The following is an 18,617-nucleotide window of genomic DNA, read 5'->3' on the forward strand; positions in this document are numbered from 1 at the left end:
TATTTCTGTGCTAAAATTTATTATTTCCTCACTTCTACTGGCTTTGGGCTTTGTTCTTATTTTTCTAGCTCCTCTAGGTATAAGTCTAGATCATTTGAGATTTTTCTTGGTTTTTGAGTAGGCCTATAATTGCTATGAACTTCCCTCTTAGAACAGCTTTTGCTGCATACTAAAGATTTTACACTGTTGTGTTTTCATTGTCAGATGTTCTCCACGTATCTTTTTTATTTCCTCTTTGATTTCTTGACTGACCCATTCATTGTTTAGTAGCATGTTATTTAGCAATCATGTATTTGTGGTCTTTGCAGATTTTTTCTTGTGATTGATTTCTTGTTTTATACTGTTGTGGTTGGAAAAGATATATGATATGATTTCAATCTTTTTGAATTTACGGAGGTTTATTTTGTGGTGTAATATGCGATCTATTCTGGAAAATGTTCCATATCTTCTTGAAAAAAATATATGTATATCCTATTTTTAGATGGAATGTTCTGTACATATCTATTAGGTCCATACGGTCTAATGTGTCATTAAAAGCCACTGTATTCTTGTCAATTTCCTGTCTAGATGTTCTATCCATTGACGTATGTGGGTGCTAAAGTCTCCTATTATTATTGTATTATTATCACTATGTCTCTTATGTCTGTTAATAGTTGCTATATGTATTTAGGTGACCCCATATTAGGTGCATAGGTATTTATGATCGTTATATCCTTTTGTTGTTCCCTTTATCACTATGTAGTATCATTCTTTACCTCGTGTTATAGTCTTTGTTTTAAAGTCTATTCTGTCCAATGTAAATATTGCTACCCCAGCTTTCTTTTTGTTTCTGTTTGCATGGTACATGCTTTTCTATCCCTTCACTTTCAATCTGCATGTGTCTTTGGGTCTGAAATGAGTCTCTTACAGGCAGTATATAAATAAGCCTTTTTATCCATTTAGTCACCCTATGTATTTTGATTGGAACATTAGTATACTTACACTTAAAGTAAATATTAATAGATATATACTTATTGCCACTTTACTTGTTTAACAGTTGTTTTGTATTTCTTCTTTCTTCCTTTCTTCTCCTGATCTCTACTCTTGTGGGTTGATGACTTTCTTTAATGTTGTGCTTGAATTCCTTTCTCTGTTTTTTGTGTATAAGTTTTTGATCTATGGTTATGATTAGGTCCAAACATAACATTTTATGTGTATAGCAGTTTATATTACCGTGGCTGCTTAAGTTTGAACTCATTCTAAAGGCACTAAATTTTTATTTTCCCACCATGTTTATGTATATGATGTCACACTTTACATCTTTTTATTTTGTGAATCGTTTGGCTGATTTTTGTAGCTATACTTGATTTTACTGCTTTTGTGTTTTAACCTCCATACTGGTTTAATAAGTTATTAACCTACCTCTTTTATTACACATTAGACTTTATGTGTGAAATTTTTTTCCTTTATAATTTTCTTACTCCTGCTTATTGTCTTTTCCTTCCATTCAAAGAATTCTCTTTAACATTTCTTATAAAATTTAGTGGTCACGAACTCCTTTAACTTTTGTTTGGGAGCCTTTTTATCTCTCCTTCTGTTCTCACTGATAACCTTGCTATGTAGAGTATTCTTGGTTGCAAGTTTTGTTTTTGTTTTTTTCCTTTCAGCACACTGAATATATTATGCCACTCCCTTCTGCCCTACAAAATCTCTGCTGAAAAAATCAGCTGTTACCTACATAGGTTTCCTTTGTATGTAACTGTTTTTTTCTTGTTGCTTTTAAAATTCTCCCTTTATCACTCCTTTTTGCCATTTTATTTTATTTTATTTTTTTAAATTTTTTTTTCAACGTTTTTTATTTATTTTTGGGACAGAGAGAGACAGAGCATGAACGGGGGAGGGGCAGAGAGAGAGGGAGACACAGAATCAGAAACAGGCTCCAGGCTCCGAGCCATCAGCCCAGAGCCCGACGCGGGGCTCGAACTCACGGACCGCGAGATCGTGACCTGGCTGAAGTCGGACGCTCAACCGACTGCGCCACCCAGGCGCCCCTCCTTTTTGCCATTTTAATTAGTATGTGTCCAGATGTAAACCTCCTTGGGTTGAATTTTGTTGGGGGCTCTCTGTGCTTCCTGGATCTGAATATCAATTTCCTTCCACAGATTAGAGAAGTTTTCAGCTATTTTTCTTGAAATAAATTTTCTGTTCCCTTCTTGTTCTCTTCTCTTTGTGAGATCCCTATAATGTGTATATTATTATACTTGATGATGTCATTGAATTACCTTATTGTCATTTTTTAATATTCTCTATTCTTTTAGCCATTCAGCTGGATTGCTTCCCATTACCATGTCTTCCAAATCACTGATCTGTTCTTCTGCCTTCTCCAATCTGCTATTGATTCCCTCTAGTGTATTTTTATGTTTATTTATTTATTTTGAGAGACAATGAGCACATGCAAGCAGCGGATTAGCAGAGAGAACAGGAAAGAGAAAGAATCCCAAGCAGGCTCCACACTGTCAGCACAGAGCGCAACTTGGGACTTGATCCCACAAACCATGAGATCATGACCTGAGCTGAAATCAAAACTACTCAACTGACTAAGCCACTCAGGTGCTCCATCCCTCTAGTGAAGTTTTTATTTCAATCATGGAATTCTTCACCTCTGATTAGTTCTTTTATTAAATATTTTCTACCTCTTTTGTTAAAGTTCTCACTCAATTCATCCACTCTTTTCTCAAGTCCAGTGAATATCTTTATGACCACTACTTTGAATCTTTTATCAGGCACATTGCTTTTCTCTGTTTCATTTGACTCTTTTGTTTTTTTTTTCCTGTTCTATCATTTGGGACATATTCCTATGTTTCCTCATTTTGTCTAATTTTCTGTCTTTGTTTCTGTGTGTTAGGAAAGTCAGCTACATCTCCTGATTTTGAAAGTCATGGCCTTATGAAGAAGAGGCTGTACGGTGTACTGTAGTGCAGTGCTCCCTGTTCACTAGAACCAGGAGCTCCAGAGCTATCTCCTATGTGGGCTGTGTGCACCCTACTGTTGTGGCTGAGTCACGTTTGCCTTCAGTCCATTTGGCTGCAATGACCCATTTTGCCTATTGTAGGCACACCATCGGTTACTATTATTAATAAAAAGAAATAGTAAGTAATTTCAAGTTTGAACATCTATAGTAGCCAATTACAACCTTATTTTGTCTGGCTGTCCTAGTAATTTAAGAGTTACTGTGAGGATTTTAGATAGGTTAGCTAATAGGTAAAGAATACTGGCTTGGAAGCAGATACCAGAGTTCAAGTTGCATTTTTCCAGCTGTGAGGCCTTGCATAAGTTATTTGGCTTCTCTTTGCCACAGTGTCCTCATTTGTATAATGGGGATAATTATGAGAATTAAGTAAGTACATGTAAAGCCTAGAGGCTTGTCTGGCATATAGGACCCACCACATTAATGTTAGCGAGTAGGTGTCACTGTAGAGTTTGGATGGGAGCCTAATAACCATACAGTCACAGCTGGTCATATTCCAGCTCCCCACAAAAGCCCCACAGAAATCCCCTCTGGTCTTATGTGCTTCTGCTCTGCCCAGGCATGCTTCTAGTGCCATGTGTGGACAAGAAAGAGACTGAATGCAACTGAAAGAGAAGACTAAGAAAGAGAAAATGGTGGAAATAAAATAAAATACTATTTCATCACAAGAGACTAGACTTTGAAAGGCAGAGTGCTAGGCCACAACCCAAGGCCCAGCCTCTTAGGTTGTATTTTATCACTAAATACGTGTATGACTTTAAAATATCACAACTTCTCTGCAGCTGTTTTTACTCATCTCTATATTTGAAATTATTACAACTACATGGAAAATTTGTATAAAATTTTATAATTGACAAGGGAGAAGTGCTAAATAACATAATTGTGAAAACCTAGAGTTATGGAATCAAACAGATATGGATCAAATCCCAGCTCTGCCATTCCATCCTGTATAATCTGGTCACTTAACTTCGAAGAGCAGCAATTAAGAAATGATCCTTACAGAATTATTAAAAGTTTAAATAAAACTGTGTAAACACATATAGTTACAGAATCTGATAGCAGAAAGTTTGGCAGTGGTGGTATTCATAAATACTAGCTTTAAAAACATCCTGTGCTCTCTCTGTTGTATGTGATTCATACCATTTGCAAAGGACCCCCCATAACTGGAAACAATATTACCTGAGGGTATTCAGCAAAAGAAGAGAATACTGGTAAAATTATATTATAAAACATTGCCATGAAAAAAATAAAATTATTTACTAAAATACTAACTATGGTTATCAAAATGAGACAAAACTTGGGGCAGTGTTTCTCATTTTATCCTTTCCCACATTTTATACTTTTCTTACAAACATTATATTTTTAACAGTTGATAAAATTACATATGCAATAGAAATAAAACTGTGACTAGAGTTACATGCTGACATTGCCTATCTTGCAGTGCTGTTCAAAGTAGAGCAAACCCGCTGTGCCTGCCTTCTATCTGGTAGCTGCAATAGGAGATATTGCCCCTGGAAAGCCTAGAATTACATGATAGGTTTCTTGAAAAAAATAGTCATGATATCATCTCTCTTATGTGATAAAAGAGAAAACAAATTATTAGACTTTTCTGATAATATGAATAAACACCATTGTCTTGGGTCTGGTCAGTAGTAATAGCATCCTTGCAATCATTCCTACGGGAGTCTCTTTCCTCTGAAATACATCTTTTACATACAGCCCCTAGCTCAGATTAGGTAATTATTTTCCTGTGAACTTAAAAATGATTGCCCAAAGCATAAAGAGGCTAATTTTTTGCCCGTTTTCCAAAAGTAATATGGCCTTAAGTTTGATTTTTGGCTTATTATCCTATTGTATCTACTTTTACTACTGTATTTCATTTCCCAGGTAGATTGAAGTACAATATCAAAACCTTTGGTCATTTTTTCTCTCTGATTGGTATGCATTATTATACCCTATTATTTTCCTTTGAAAATCCTTTTCATATCTCAGATTAACCTAACATACCACCAAAGAGAAAATTTTAAACTCATTGCTCAGATTTCAGGATGCCCACTGAATAATGGGTCACATTAATAGAATGAGGTCATCCAAATGCATGTGGCTCTCTCCTCTCTCCACTCTTCAAGGAAATCTATCAACCTTGCTTTCCTGGTTGCTTTTTATTGGTACTTTGGTGCTCAGGAATTTTCATCACTTTGATCTTTGCAACCAGCTAGTGGTAAGATTTGGACTTTGAGGTAGAAAACTTTGCTTAGTAATACTGAGTCTAATTCACATACTTCAATCCAGCTTTTCCAAAAAGTTTCTTTGGCAGTTATAGGCACTAGCCCAACTAAAATTAATGTAGAACTTTTATTTCTCATTTGTCATTGTTTGTTGAGTATACAATTGCCTCTGAAACCTCAAGGGAAATAGGTGATTTATAAGACATTGTTCTAGCGGTCTTGGGTCACTCTAGCAAAATACTATGTAATAGCATTCTAAAACTCATCTTACACTTACACTTATATTAGCAAAGTTGGCACTTTGTTCTTGCACATCTATTTACTCCTTCAATGTGGCTGATGTGTGAGGTAAACTACGTCATATTATTTATTTATTTATTTTTACCTACAACTAACATGTGGTTGAATGGTTACAATGATCTGCTTTCCCTATTTCCTCTGACCTTGTGTTCATTTTGATTTTTCTCTTCACTCTGAATCCTATGTTTCTTTAGAGAGAGGGTCCTCCTCCACCCAACCCCAACAGTACACACATACACACACGTACACACGCACACACACACACACAATATTTCATACCGTGACTTCTTTCCTTTATGGCAATTATTACAACTTGCACTTTTCTCTTTTTGTTTGTCTGTTTGCTTGATGTTTCTCAGCCTTCCCCACTTCTATGTAAGCACCACAAGGGCTCACTTCCATATGCACAGTCCACACAGCAGTGCCTCTCACGGATAAGGAGCACAATAATAATAAATACATTCTCATCTGAAATCAGGCACCCAAAGCCCCACAGTAGGCAGCCTCAGCTATTTCAATGATGGTAATTTTGAGGGCAAATAAGATTTTTCCTGCTGTTTGTCTTTATTTTTCCTCTAGAGATGGTAGGTATACTTTATTCCTTTTTTAAAAAATGTGGTAAAATATAAAATAACAAAATTTACCATTTTAACTACTTTAAGTGTAAAATTTGGCAGCATTAATTACATTCACAATGTCGTACAACCATCATCACTATCTCCAAAAGCTTTTTATCCCAATTAGAAACTCTTCACCCATTAACCAATAGCTTCCCATTGTCCCTTCCCCAGTTCCTGGTAACATCTAACCTACTTTCTGTCTCTATCAATATACCTATTCTAGATATTTCATATAAGTAGAATAATACAATACTTGACTTTTTGTGTCTAGCTTATTTGTCTTAGCATAATTTTTCAAGGTTTACCCTTGTAGCACGGAATGGAACTTTTTTAATGGCTGGATAATATTCCATTGTAAGGATATACTGCCTTTTGTTCTCAATGGATATTTGAGTTGTTTACACCTGTTGGATATTGTAAAATAGTGCTTTTACAATATCAGTGTATATTTTCAAGTCCCTGTTTTTGAACTTTTGGGTGTGCACCTGGAAGTAGAATTTTATGGTAATGTAGTAACTCTACATTTAACTTTTTGGGGTCCCACCAAACTGTTTTCCACAGAGGCTGCACCATTATGTTCTGGTGAATGTAGTTTAGATTGGCTTTTCTTTAACTGAGCTTATAAATAGGGAATGTATTAAACAAACTATTGAAACAATTGCTCATATACATATATATATATATATATATATATATATGAAATTGTCAAGCAGACAAGAAGAAATATTTTCACCTATGCATTTGAATCTGAAGCACTTATAAGCAAAAATGTGACAAACCAGCAGAGGTATTTAAGACCTATTTCAAGCAAGAAGCCAGTAGCTGAAATATCTATGCACACAAATATGTAGCTACGTAAGTGGGCTTATCACTAAAAAATAAAATGTAGAATATATTTTATTTCAATAAAAGTCCTAAAATTTCATGCAAACTGAAATCTAAAAAACATTTTGGACTTTTTGGTAGCTAGAGAAGAGGGAAGCAAAGAGAAATTCAAAGTCTTCCTGATTTTTAAGTATTAAATCTTCTACTGGAATGAGCATATATCCTAAACTAACAAGTAAACACCTCATCATATTTGGAACAAAATGGTTTCTTTATAAATAGGAACATATTTTTTTCCTAGCCACATCTTGATTTTTCCATGTGACTCACCTGCTCCCAAAGAAATGAAAACGATAAAAATTCACCACACAGAGTCTAATAACAATAAAAAAGGACTGGTCCGCATTGTGTACACAACTCAGCTCCAGGTACAGGGATAACTAGCTGGACTCTGGGGAATCATAAGAAAAAAGATGCATTTTTTAACAAGCCTTTTGTCTATAGGACACTATAATTGCATAGCTTGTGTGGGTGTCTGTATCTTTCTCTATCTATCTGGTGTTTCCTGCTCATTTCCCACTGGAAAAAAAAAAAGTAATAATAAAATAAGCCAGGAAAAATTAAAACAAACAAATTAGCAAACATTTATGTATCTTGGATTCAAAGGTAAAGCTCTCCCTCCCTGATGGAATACTCTAAATGTTTCTATCTGTAGGATTGGCAGTGTGAGTAGTTCATGCATGTACCAACAGGACTTTAGCCTAGGTCACATACTGTACTCAAAAAAGCACTGAGGTTCACAGCCTTGTTCTTTATCCTGGCTGTAATCTAAGAAGCTGCATGATGTTGAGTGAGACACCAATCTCTCCGAGTTTTTTATTTGTAAATTGAGGGGGTTGAACTAGATTGTTGGTTTACACATTGTGTTATCTCAGAAGTTAAAATTAGATGTGAGGCGTTGGTAGTGAATTGGCGGGGCTCTGGGCTCTTTATCCTCACTTCAAATGGTGGTTTTAACTTTAATTGTATGATGCTTTTGGAGTCTGTGCACAATTTTGTTTGGGAGAAGTAAAAGTTCTCTTATTGGAGGTAGTGGTTTGGAACATAGAAATTTGAACTATTTAGTAACAATAAATTCCTTATCCAAGTATGAACTTCACTATTTCCTTAATATAAACCAGATAAACTGATAGCATCTACCAGTTTGGGGGTGCTGGTGAGCAATCATAAGTAACTGCTATGTAGCAGAGTAGTAGAGTGCTCAAAAGTTGAGATTGTGGAGTACAAGACACAATTTTGTTCTTCAACAGTTTTTCTTTTTTTTTTTTGCATCAAGATAGCACATTAAATTATAAGTTTACTTTAGTGCAACTAAAATAATGATAATGCTATACTGACAATTTACTGTCATCAAACAAATCCATGCTTATTATTTTCATAAGGGAGTGGCTTATACTAAGGAGCTTCTTTATTCCCTCATATTTCATGAAAAAAAAAACTACAAGATGGAAATCAAGATGCTCTGATTCTGGTCTTGGGCCCCTAAACTAACTCTATAGTCAAAGACTGGCCTGTGCCCTCTATGCATTTGTCCTATATTTCTGTATATTGTCACATATTTACCATAGTATAATTACAAAAATATAATAAAGCCCTAATAATAATGGAGATACAAACGCCTAAAATTTGGGCATCACAATTGTATAGGAAAAAGACCTGCAAGATCTCTCCATAAGAAAAAGACCATAGAAGTACACTCTGGCTAATCATTTCTCTCTCTCTCTCTCTCTCTCTCTCTGTGTGTGTGTGTGTGTGTGTATATAAATCCAGTTAATCTGTCTACAATTGAGGATAATATATCAGCTCTTAATGTAATATTTGTCAAAGAATAGGTTAGATTTATAATCCTTACAGTTAGAAACATCCATGTCGGTCATTTTGTCCAACATCTTGCTTACCATGAAACCCTTTCCATAGCATCTCTGACCGAGTGTAACTAAATTCAGCACAGAAAATTCCAGACATAGGAAGGATATTCTGTTATCAAATCAGATATCAACTGATTTCAATATCAAATCAGATATCAACTTAAATAAGATCAACTTATTTAAAAAATACAAGCAAACAAAGAACACTTGACAAAATGCACTTCCTTGGATGTGGATTTTACTATCCTAAGACACAGACAAAGCTTCACCCACTGACCAATCATTTACATGACAGTCCCTTCAATGTGTGATGGAGGCTAACATGTTGCCAGGGCTACCTACATGAGCACACAACCTGGGAGTAGAAAGGCAACATGCTTGGTTTAATCCTCTGCCATCACAGTTCTGACAGTCTCATTAATTTTAGAACAATGATCCCACAGCTTGCTTTTACAGTGGGCTTTGCAATTTATGTAGCCAGTTCTGTATGTTTTCTTAAATCATCTGTTCCCAGGTTTAATAATCCCAGTTCTTTCATTCACAGTGGCTTGCATTAGGTAGCTTGAGTTCATTTGTCAATGACCATGTTAGAAGGTGGTGCCCAGAATTAAGCACAGTGTCCTGTGATCAGTGAGGAAATCAGAAAAGTAATTGTGTCTTGTGACAATTATCCCGTCTCCCTGTTCCCACCCACTGGAGACCAAATCTCTAGACTTCTTTGCCTGTTTTGTGCCCAAGAAGGCTTATTCTTAAAGAGGCAGCAATTGGGATCCCTTCTTGCTTGGCTTCCAGTGGGGTTTAGTTTATGGGAAGCAGTAGGAGCGGGTGGTATAGAAGAGAGAGTTCAAGATATTTCTTTCTCCTCCTTTCCCATTTCAGAGCTGCACCTCCCATTTCAGAGCTGCATCCCTCCCTGACTACAGTTCCCTCTGGTTGGCACCCACAGCTCCATATCTCACTGGGCTCATAATACTATTTTCTCTCCTTGTTCCATCAGTTCTAGTGGGTAGCAATGGTTTCCTGCTGTTGCTGGTCCCTTGGTGCTTAACACACATTTATGTGGAGTCTCTTCATTAAAGTATCTTTTTTTGAATCATATGAGGTAAATTCTGTGAATACCCTAAATGATAAACCATAAAGCGTGTAGATGTCATGTGTCCATTAACACAACCAGTTTGCATATGTTTTTGGAAATTTCTCTAAAAGGCTAAGGTTGATTTTCTTTGCTTCACTCAGTAGCTAATCTGTTTCCTTCCATGTTTTCAATCACCATCTGTAGCCTGATAATACTCAAATTTCTATCTTTGGAACAAATTTGCTTCCAGAATCCATTCATTCCAACAAATAAGAAGAAATACTTACTATATGTCAAGTATTCTTCCAAATGCTAGGGATATAGTAGTGACTAGGCACATAAAATTTGATATCCTAATGACGCTTATATTCTTGTGAGGAGTGACAGATAACAAAACAGAGGACTCTGAGCAACTAAATGACATGACTAACATAATTTAAAAGGATCACGCTGGTTGCTGTGTTGAGAATAGACTGTCAGGAGCCAAGGGGAGAAGGCTGGAGAACAGTTAGAGTAATCCAGGTAAAAGGTCATAGAAGTCAGACCATGGTAGGGGAAGCAGGGGTGCTAAGGATAATAATGCCTCAGCATACATCCTACCACCCCTACTGCCTATTCCACTGAACCCCAAGGGAGGAGACATACCCCCCCCAACCCTTCAGCACTTCACTGGTACACCTCAAATAACATGTGAATAACTTCATAATGAATTAAAGGTCAAGAATACCTCAGAAGGACAAGGAAAATAATTTTACTATTTCTTAGCAATATTTATGACCTTTTGTTTTCTCAAACATAAAAAAATGAAATTACAGCAAGCTGCCTACGAAAATTAAAAGGACAGTGAAAAACCTTTTATTGATGATTAAAACTTGTCTAAAATGAAATATGAAGGTGACTGTCATCTTTACTTGCTCTTGGTGTTTAGGTAAGAATAAGAAAATATTCAGGTAATCAAGGTTTTCTCAATAAGATTTACAATGGCTTTTTAAAAAACAACTTTTATGAAAAAGTGAATGTTCACATTTTCCAGAAGATAGTATAATCAAGAATTATAATATTTATGGCACTAGGTATGGCTACCACAACCTACACTCAATAGAATAAAAATATCTTAATTTTGAATTATATTGAGAGCAAAAGAAATTGAGGAGGAGGAAGAAAAGAAGGAGGGTGAGAAGGGGGAAGGAGGGGAACATAGAAACAGCAATACCCTGAAGCAGTTCTCCAAGTTTCCCTATAAAGCTTTTCTAAAGTAACATAAAGTTGTGGTTTTACATAGAAATCATTGAGTGATCCACTCTTTGAAGGGCCTTAATGGAGAACTCACCAAAACATAAGTCCCTCAAAGGCTACTCCCTGCTCCCTGTTGATCCCATTCCTAAATGGTCCTTTACACATGGTAGCTACTCAGCAAATACTAGTCAATGAATAAGTGAATCTAGTCCCTCTGTTTTAAATAAACTAATGAAATATTTAGCATTTATACTTCTACTATTTAATATTTAATTAACAGTTAAATGTTCATACTTCAACTATTCACATATCTAAGCCATTTACACTAAAATGTTATCATCTATTGCTTTTCCATTTATTGTAGCCTTTTGGTCTTTTTCTCAGAAGGCTAAAACTCTAAGGCATACCCTACTCATTAACTGTCAGCCTCACAATGTCTCGAATAAAGAAAGGCCTCTTTCTCCCTCAATGGTTTGGAAGAACTGAGCTCAGTGCACCAGGACTGAGGAGGTACCAAAAGGAAGGAAATCAGCACAGTCATCCAGGAAGCTCCATCCTCCTGTTGGCCCTCTCCCGATCTGCTAGTGCTATTTGCACACAGCCAAATACCCCAGGATCGAAAATTAAAGCCTTCAGAATATTTGGCAGAAAGAATGTATTCTAGAAGTAAGACCTCACTGTTAGATTGTTTTGACTATTTGGGAGAAGGCATCATTATTTAGAGTTTGCAATATGAATGCCAACCCCCCCCCAAAAAAGAAAAGAAAAAAAAAACACCTCAGTTTGAAAGCTGCACATATTTGTCATTATTTAGAAAGAAGATTACATTTTAAAAGGCCTAAATGATTTCAACAGACATTTTTCTACCACAAAAGACTTAGCATTTTATCATAAATTTGGTATTTGCCAGACCCCTGAACTTAATTTAAATGGGCAGAACTTTGTCTCTTGGCAACCAGAATCCACAGGAATTGGTAGGCAATGTCTCTGGGGAAAGATCATGCTCGTCAATATTTATAAGCCACATTATTAACTGCTCCATCTTTTCTCTAGCTAAAGGCTGGCATTACTATTGAAAACCCTACAAAGTTAAACCACCAATACAGGCAGAAAGGATTTTCACTCTATTTTTTTCTTGTTTCGTTTGTTCATTTGTTTTATTTGTGTGTGCGCTCAATGAAGTTTAATGAAATAATAGTGAGATTTAGATTCCTTAAAAACATTCTCCAAAGACATTATTTATAGCTCAAACGAAACCTCTAATAAATGCACATTATATCAAGTGCTTCCTGCTAAAATCCAGGAGAAAATGTGCATAAAAACGTGATCTAAAGATTCCTTCAACCGTTAGGATTTCAGACCTATGTTCTGGTAGCCCACTCTCACTCCACCTCCCAGATTGTTTGTTTTTTAACATAGGAATAAACATGGTAGTCTTGACAAGTGTTATTACCTAGGGTTTGTGAGTAGTCTCTAATGGGATTGTGAAATCATTTAGGATTATGTGCATTTTATACAGATGGGCATGTGTACACTCTCCTGGGCTAAAAGTCCACCAGATTCTCAAAGGGACCACAAGCAAAAATGATGTTAAATTTTATTATGGAGAAAACTGTATAAGACCAAAATTTAGCAATTCTGGATTCTGAATATAGTAAGGTCCTCACAAGTTATATAATGGTGATTAAATCACTTTCTCTCTGGGACATAGTTACTTTATCTTTGAAATGAGAATAACAGTCTGTCCCAATGATTCCACATTGTGCACTGCAATTAACCACAGCACCAAAGACATGATGTGAGGAGTCTATGAATTCATAAGTACACCAAGCTCCATTTATAGATTGGTAACATATTTCACATATATGTTTCTAAAGAATGTTGATTTTCCTGGGATTAATAAAATACAAAAGCACTTAAAAGTATCCCTCATTAATTCTAGTGTTTGGTCACTACAAACGTTTTGAATCAACCAATACTGAAAAAAAAAAAATGACAACTAAGTATGGGCTGTCCCAACATATACTGGAAGGGATAGTCCAGATGACTCTTATAGCATATACAATTCAGTAAATATGAAGTTCAAACATTTAATTAAATATACCAAATATGAGCCTAAATTTTATGTTTTAATTTTGAAATTTATGTTTACCTACATGAAGATAATTTTAATATTTAGACCATCTGGTAGCATATGCTTTTGTAGATGCATGATTATAGTAAAATGATATTAAGAGTTATGGATGGAAAGATTCTTTCCCTTAATGTTATCTAGAGGTATGCACCTATGTTAAATACATTCAAGCATTTATTTCTTGGGTATTTTGGCTGCTGAATATAAGATTTAGGGTCAGACAAACTTAAGTTCATATGTTAGCTCTTTTCCTAGCCAAATAAGTGACCAAGTAAATAAATATTTCCAACTTCAGTTTTATCATGAGAAATAGGGACAATAATAACCAAGTCATGGTACGGTAAATACTCAAAAATTAGAATTCTACCTTCCATGTATAATAGGTTCTTGGTTCTGGATTACTGGTTCAATCTCCACTTCCAAGGGTATGTGCACTCAACTAAGACCCAAGTAAGCTCTTACACTGTTTTGTTTTATGTTTTAAAATAGAATTTTATTTTTTCCCCTTTTAAGAGTTTTTATTTAAATTCCAGTTAGTTAACATAGAGTGTAATGTCAGTTTCAGGTGTATAACACAGTGATTCAACACTTCCATACATCACCTGGTGCTCATCACCACAAGTGCACCATCCCATCATCTATGTCACCCATCCCATGCCCACCTCCCCTCTGTTAACCATCAGTTTGTTCTCTTTATAGTTCAGAGTTTATTTCTTGGTTTGCTTCTTTTTCTTTTTCTGTACTTTTCTCATTTGGTTTTTTTTCAACTTTATTTATTTGGAGAGACAGAAAGAGCTTGCATGACCAGAGGAGGGGGAGAGAGAGAGAGGGAGAGAATCCCAAGCAGGCTCCCTGCTGTTGAGACTGATCTGAGCTGAAATCAAGAGTCAGACACTTAACCAACTGCCATCCAGGTGCCCCTGTTTTGTTTCTTAAATTCCACATATAAGTGAAATAATATGGCATTTGTCTTTCTCTGACTTACTTATTTCGCTTAGCATTATGCTCTCTATATTCACCCATGACATTGCAAATGGTAAGATTTCATTCCTTTCTGTGGCAGAGTAATATTCCACTGTATATATATATATATATACCACATCTTCTTATCCATTCATCAACCACTTATACTCTTTTAAATTACCATCTAAAATAAAATTGTAACTAGTTAATTAATCATATTAATAAATCCAAAAATAAAAAGAATGCTTTGTAAACCAACATTTAAAGAAAACAAACACCATGTACTCATCTTGAATTGTTATTAAACATGAACGAAATACTGGTATTTTACAAATTTAATTAGGAAGTTACTTTTTTAAAATAATTATTTGTTTTGGGGGAGAGCACAAGTGGGGAGGGACAAAGAGAGTGAGACAGAGGATCTGAAACAGGCTCTGCACTGATAAGCTGGCAGCAGTGAGCCTGATGTGGGGCTCAAACTCACGAACCACAAGATCATGACCGTAGCCAAAGTCGGACACTCAACTGACTGAGCCACCCAGGTGCCCCAGGAAGTTCCATTATTCACATTCAGACTGTCCTAGGTACAGCAAAAGGCAAGATCAAAATTTGAGGCTATTTCTATTTATCACAAAAAGTGTTTGGTAAGGACAATGGTCCACTTAAAACTAATTAAGAGCTGGCAACAGAATTTGGGTTTATTAATCTTCCCTTTTGTGAGTTTACCATCTTGTTGATTTATCAATAAGTATTTTATGAACTGATAAAGTTAGCTGATAAAGCTAATGAGACCTCACAGATTCTTTTTTTTTAAATGTTACAAATGATAAATCAAATATATTTATCAATTGCTAATGTTATAAATGTATTCTAATTAAATATGAGTAATCTGAGAAGTAATCTGTGATCTCAGAAAGATTAAAAACTGAAAACAAATTTCCCCAATTCACGTGGACTGGATCACTATTACATATAAGTGATACATACATTATTCTGATTCATTTCTGTTACATGTAAACAGACTAAGGATCTTAGTTTGTTTTATTGCCCTAGTTTTTCTTTTTTTTCCCCTAGCTTTTCTTAAAATAAGATTATTGGGTCAGTGTGATATATCAAAAAGTAAATATATAAATAGTTACATAAAGTTGTTAGACACAGAGAAGAGACTGTCATCTCTCCAAACTTGACTGCTGGGTGTGTTTCTCAAGCCCTGCCAACATAAGATATGCCAAAGAAAGACTGGCTATGTTAACTCAGGCAAAGGAAAATGATGGATTACATAACAATCTGGCACATTACACAAAGAAACACAACTTGGATTATTTGGCCCTCAAATATGACTTCATATCACATTCATTTGATAGGTAAAGAACAAAAGGAAGTGGCCATAAGAACCATTTTAATTATTGATAAAGTGAAAGCATAGTAGATTTTTAAAAAATAAAGGTGAGGGAGTGTGATTTCTGATTTTATTATTTCTAGCCATGGAAAGTTAGACCAGATATAAAAAAGGAGGACATTATTCTAATGACAGAATGCAGAAAAACACCATTATATATGCTACAGATGTGTGACTACTGTGAAAAATTTGGAAATTTTCCTGAAAATAATTTAGTTAAAAAAAATTCTCTGGGGTGCCTGGGTGGCTCAGTTCTTTGAGTGTCAGACTCTGATTCAGGTAATAATCTTGTGGTTTGTGAATTTAAGCCCCATGTTGGGTTCTGCGCTGACAGCTGGGGGCATGGAGCCTGCTTCAGATTCTGTCTCCTTCTCTCTCTCCGCCCTTCCCCCATTTGTGCTCTCTCTGTCTCTCTAAAATAAACAAACATCAAAAAGTAAATTAAAAATTCTCCAAAGACCTTAGAATATTATGGCTATAAGAATAAGCATTATAAATAAACACTACATATTATTCTTTAAACAAATATTTTTAAGTATACACTTTGCTAGGCATTGTGAAGCGGAGTTCTGGTAAGACTGCAAAGGTGAGGAAGATACATCCCACTCAAGGAATATACGTCCAAATGGGAGAAGTGACCTTAGTAACAATTAATCATAAAAATTAAAACAGAGAAACAATATTTGGAAATCAAAAAGAAAAACAATCAATTCTAATTAGGAAGATCAAGAAAGCTCCAAAGTAGACACTAGCATTTGATCTGGGTCCCAGTGATAAGTTGAGTACAAACAGGTAAGGAAACCTAGAACAGGCCTGGAAAGCGAGGCTGAGGAAATGATGGCATGAGCAAGGACAGAAATGTGTAAATTCTTAGCCCTAGTTTGTGTTCTGAAAGAGATAAAATGCAGTTATTATTGTTGTTTTTCCCTTGTACTGGTTCCATATTATAACCTGAAAATTGTATTGCATATGCTGTCATACCCCATTTGGGGAATAAATGCCCTTATTATCTTATTTTTATTGTCATTTGCTATTTGTGTATAAATGGAAAGTATGCTCAAATACTTTTCAGACATTTTTACAGTTCACATTCGAAATAAAGTGATAATACTATTTAAACTTTCTCTTCTGTCTCCAGATATGTAACATTATTTATGTTCTGAGGGCTCACTACTTGGTCCATCTAGTAAGATGTCCTAATACATGAACCCATCTATAAGTGCCTCCACAAGTAAATCCCCCTGGATCAGCTTCAAGGTTGACCAGCCTTATCAAAGATTGAAACACATGATAACAACAGTGTAAGCAAGACTGTAGGGAAAGAAGTCTCATGAATTATTAATGGAGATATAAATTGACATGAGGTTACTGGATGATAATTCATCCATCCATATCAAAACCTCACTTTTTTTTCTACCTTTTTGATACAACAATAAAATAATGATGTTTCAATGGGATATGTAAACATTTCGATTCGAGAATTATGCTTGTAACAACTATCCCCAAAATAATAATGTAAGATATACGAAATATTCGATTGTAAAAAATCACCTTATGTTTATATATACAGCATGGAATATTTGGAAATAACATAAGTGCCTGGTGGTAGTTATGGGACAGTCATTCTATGCTATTCTGACTTGCTATGCAGATATTAAAATTATAATGTATATATATTCATTCAGTTAGTGAGATGGAAATGTTCAAGATATGTATAAGCGATGCTCAGCATAGTTCACTGCATATAGTGAACACTTGATCCCACTTAGTTATTATTACTGTTCTTATCTATAGTAGTGAAAATGTAATATAATATAAATAATACTACATAGATTTTATAATACCTGTGTATACCGAATAATCAGAGGAATAGCTATACATGTAGTAACATGCTAAGTGTTGTTATATTTAGGTCATGGTATAATAGTCATTTAAAAATCACTCTTTGTTAGCCAAAGCAATTTTGAGAAAGAATAACAAAGCTGGAGGTTATCACAATATCAGATTTCAAGATACGCCACAAAGCTCTAGTAATCCAAACAGTATGGTACTGGCACAAAAATAGACACATAGATAATGGAAAAGGATAGAGAAGCTAGGAATAAACTCACACTTACATGGTCAATTAATCTATGAAATGGAGACAAAAATATGTCTTGGGGGGAAAAGACAGTCTCTTCAATAAATGGTGCTGGGACAACTGGACAGGTATATGCGAAAGAATTAAACTGTATCACTTTCCCACACCATACACAAAAATAAACTATTAGGACTACATCAAAATAAGTTTTAGCTCAAGGAAGGAAACCATTAACAAAACAATAATGGGAGGAGATATTTGAAATCATATATCTGTTAAGTGGTTAGTATCTAAAACGTATAAAGACTTATACAACACTGGGGCGCCTGGGTGGCACAGTCGGTTAAGCGTCCGACTTCAGCCAGGTCACGATCTCGCAGTCCATGAGTTCGAGCCCCGCGTCGGGCTCTGGGCTGATGGCTCAGAGCCTGGAGCCTGTTTCCGATTCTGTGTCTCCCTCTCTCTCTGCCCCTCCCCCGTTCATGCTCTGTCTCTCTCTGTCCCAAAAATAAATAAAAAACGTTGAAAAAAAATTTAAAAAAAAAAGACTTATACAACACTAAAAACAAACCCCAAATAATCCAATTAAAAATGGGCAGAGGACCTAAACAGATATTTTTTCAAAGAACACATACAGATGGCCAATGGCCACATGAAAGGATGCTCAACATCACTCATCATTAGGAAAATGCAAATCAAAACCACATGAGATATCACCTCACATCTGTCAGAATGGCTAGTATCAAAAAGACAAGAAATAACAAGTGTTGATGAGCATGTGGAGCAAAAGGAACCCTTGTGCACTGTTGGTGGGAATGTAAA

At 35.4% G+C, this 18,617-nt stretch overlaps 1 protein-coding gene and 1 long non-coding RNA gene across 2 annotated transcripts in view; both read right to left on the minus strand.

The window, feature by feature from the left end:
• Window positions 1-6,614, minus strand: part of LOC121039396 (uncharacterized) — a 7,400-nt gene extending 786 nt beyond the window's left edge. Inside the window, exon 1 of the long non-coding RNA XR_005794741.1 lies at window positions 6,284-6,614. This is a non-coding gene — a long non-coding RNA (uncharacterized LOC121039396). The remainder of the gene's footprint in view (window positions 1-6,283) is intronic.
• Window positions 1-18,617, minus strand: part of GRM5 (glutamate metabotropic receptor 5) — a 522,995-nt gene that overhangs the window by 366,799 nt on the left and 137,579 nt on the right. The gene's annotated exons all lie outside the window — the stretch shown is intronic.

Source organism: Herpailurus yagouaroundi, unplaced genomic scaffold (genome assembly GCF_014898765.1).
Source record: "Herpailurus yagouaroundi ecotype Mexico unplaced genomic scaffold, PumYag 180, whole genome shotgun sequence".
NCBI lineage: Eukaryota > Metazoa > Chordata > Mammalia > Carnivora > Felidae > Herpailurus > Herpailurus yagouaroundi.